Genomic DNA, 3,910 nt, shown 5'->3' with positions numbered 1-3,910 from the left:
GCCTATTATGTTAATATGTTCTTGTTTTTTGTTTTTGTTTTGTTTTGTTTTGTTTTTTATTATACTTTACGTTCTAGAGTACATGTGCACAACGTGCAGGTTTGTTACATATGTATACTTGTGCCATGTTGGTGTGCTGCACCCATCAACTCATCAGCACCCATCAACTCGTCATTTACATCAGGTATAACTCCCAGTGCCATCCCTCCCCCCTACCCCCTCCTCATAATAAGCCCCGGTATGTGATGTTCCCCTTCCAGAGTCCAAGTGATCTCATTGTTCAATTCCCACCTATGAGTGAGAACATGCGGAATTACACCACATTTTAATGTAACGTGTACAAAAACTTTCCAAATAATAGAGCCAAAGAAAGGCCTAAAACATTTCACCATTGCAGTAATTGTATGGATTGTATAGTTTGATAACAATGGAATACAAAAAAATATTAACAGAAATGTGAACAAAATATTCTTAACCACTTAAAATTTTGAAAGTTCTCCTAAATTTTGAAAGTTCTCCTAAATCCTTAAAATTCTGAAAGTTCTCCTAGAGAAAAACATAATTAATATATACATACTATTTGTAAAATAAAGGAAAATGAAATCATTGCTTCTGAAACTAATAGAATTTTTTTCCATTCTATGCTCTAGTGACTGCTACATTTCTGTACACTGATGTCTTAATTGAACAATTTTACTGACTTTTCATATTAATTCTAATAATTTTCTCTGTAATTCTCATTCCATTCTATAGAATTTTTAAAAATATAATTAATTCATTTGTAAATATTGAGGATTTTCTCTCTCCCTTTTCAATAGATTTATATTTTGTTTTTATTTCTTATTTACTCCACTGGTTAAAAGTTAAACTATGCTAAATAGTGAGAGTGATAACAGGCATCTTTGTATTATTCCTGGTTTTAATAAAATTGATTCTAGTGTGTTTACTCATTTGATATGATGTTGTCAATCTTATCATATGTAAAGAAAACTATCCTCTAAAAAGTTCTGGCTGGGCATGGTGGCTCATGCCTGTAATCCCGACACTTTGGGAGGCTAGGGCTGTGTCCAGCCTGGGAGATCACTTGAGTGCAAGAGTTTGAGACCAGCTTGGGCAACATAAGGAAGAACAACCTCCAGCTCTAATTAAATAAGTAAATAAAAACAAATTAATTAAGTGTTCTAATTAATGTTTTTTATTTAATCACTGACAGAAGTTAAATTTTAGCAAATGCCATTTTCCAACTAAGGAGATGATCAAGTATACTTTTCCCTTTTGTACTATTCACAATAATTATTTTGTTGATTTATTTCCTAACTTTACTAGGTTAAACTTACTTGATCGTGGTAAATTATTTCCATAATATACTGTTACATTTTATTTTCTATGATTTCACTTTCTTAATGCATCTGTGTTCAGAGTAGAATTTTTATGAGGATTATACTGAATCTATAGATCAATTTGGGGAGAATTGCCACCTTGGTAATATTAACACATCATTTTTTTGCTTGTGAACATCCAAGACAGTCAACTGACAGCATTTTCAACAGGTCCCCAATCTGTTCTGGTACACTATCGATATACAAATTAGCACCTTTCATGTTTCTCAAAAATAACTGTAGGGAAGTAAAATGAATGAAAGTGAGAGTGTACATAAAATATGTAGGAATAACTTTAATTTTAAAAGTGTAAAATCTATATAAGCAAAACAATAAAAATCCACTATGATAGAGAGAAAGAACACAATTGGAAGGATCTCTCATACATAAGCAGTAGAGTCAAACCTGAGTTTATGCCTCTAATCAGTGATGGGGATTTTGAAAATTATTCCTCTTGGCCTCATTTTTTAAGTAAATATCATAAAAGAACCTATTCTATATGTCTATTTTGGAAATTAAATGAGATATTATTTATGTTGCACTTTTGAGACATCAAAAGTATTCAATAAACACCAAGTACTCTTATGATTATGTTTCTACAAAGATGTATATTTATCTTGAATTAACCTAAATATTCAATCAAAATCCCAAAATTATTTTATCCCAAATATCATTTGACATTTCTTTAAGAAATACAATCAAGCAGAATTGCTAAGGAGTATTTTAAAAAATAAGCGCAATTGGTGAAGAGCAGTTTGTCTCTGTTTAAATGTATTATAAAGCATCAGTAATTCAAAAAATATTGTGCTTATGACAACTGACAGATTGTTGAATCAGAATAGATAGCTTAAAAACAAACTCTAGTATGTGTAAAGATTTTGTTTATGATATGTTATCACAAATCTAAAGGAGAGAAAGAATTATTTGATTAACAATATCTACACAATTAGCTAACTATAGGAGGAGGACATAAAAACAAATTCTCAGCACTCAGAAGAGAAAATATATAAATTTCAGCTGGAACACGGAGATAAATGTGTAAAACAGAAGTATAAAATAAGAAAACATAGTTGCATTATCTTTCTTGTCTGAGACTGTAGACTGACTTGTCAAGTATAAAAGCAACAGATTAAAATTTCATGAAAAAGATTATTTAATTTTTGATATGGTTTGGCTGCATCCCCACCCAAATCTGATTTTGAATTTTAGTTCCCGTAATCCCTACATGTCATGGGAAGGACCTGGTGGGAGGTAATTGAATCATGAGGGTGGTTATCCTCATGCTGTTCTTTCCCTCACTTCAATTGGCACTTCTGTCTCCTGCTGCCACGTGAAGAAGGACATGTTTGCTTCCCCTTCTGCCATGATTGTAACTTTCCTGAGGCCTCCCTAGCCATGCTAAACTGTGAGCCAATTAAACCTCTTTCCTTTATAAATTACCCAGTCTCAGGTATGTCTTTATTAGCAGTGTGAGAATGGACTAATACAATTTTATTTTGTAAAAATATAAAACTTGTTTGTAACATCAAAACTAAAAGAAAATTATTAACTGGGAGAATTATCACAAATCTACCAAGCAAATAGTTATCATTGTTATTAAATTAACAAACATTGCTTTATTGCAAAAACATTATAACTATAAGAGAAAGTAGAGAACATTAAAAAATTATAGAAATGTAAATCATTAATAAATATATGACAAATGTTCAGCCCCACTGGTAGTCAAAACAATGCAATGTCTAACAACAGCCATCTACCAATTCTTAAATGTCAGGTGCAATCATCTACTTAGGCTCAAACTCCCAGTTTTACAGCCTGAGGAATTCTAATGCAGTCCCCACTACTTCTGCCAACCATATACCTCCCTGTCTCATGGCTCCGTGCTGTCTTTCCACATCTGCACATGTTATCTCATGTGAACCTGGTCACTGACATGGATTGTCTTCCAACCTTGCAGTATCCATTCCCTATTCTTCTACTGACAACAGTCTATTTCCTTTGGGGAGATCAAGCTGTTCTGCTCTCCTATAGCCAAAAATATAGCTTGTGATTCAGATAGACCATTCAGAATATTTCTCCCAGGGAATGTAGTTGGGGGAGAAAGAAGATAAATAAGTGAGAAGATATCAGATGATGAGGTGGTTCACAAAGAATGCAAACAAGATAGCAGTCTAGAATCTATCTACAACTACTGTAGGTACAGGGCCCAGGTCACAGTAAGGCAGCTTTGGCAAGCTGGGTCACCACTAGCACAAAAATACGGTTGGCACCTCAGTTCCATTGAAGTCCAACAGGACCTAATTTTAAAAGGTATTCATTAAGTGACCATATCCAGTGTTCATGAAAGCTGATGCTTCTATGTATGATAAACATATTGTTTCTGGCCTTCTGTGATTTTTACATTGAGATTTTTTTTAAAAGTTTAGAGGGGTAGCCTCTTCCTTTCTACCTATATTGTGCAACTGAACTCCATAATTTGTTGCAAGAATTAAAATTGTTACTAAAACAATCTTTATTTTTGCTATATGGTT

Source organism: Macaca fascicularis, chromosome 5 (assembly GCF_037993035.2).
Source record: "Macaca fascicularis isolate 582-1 chromosome 5, T2T-MFA8v1.1".
Lineage (NCBI taxonomy): Eukaryota > Metazoa > Chordata > Mammalia > Primates > Cercopithecidae > Macaca > Macaca fascicularis.
This window is presented reverse-complemented; position numbering follows the sequence as displayed.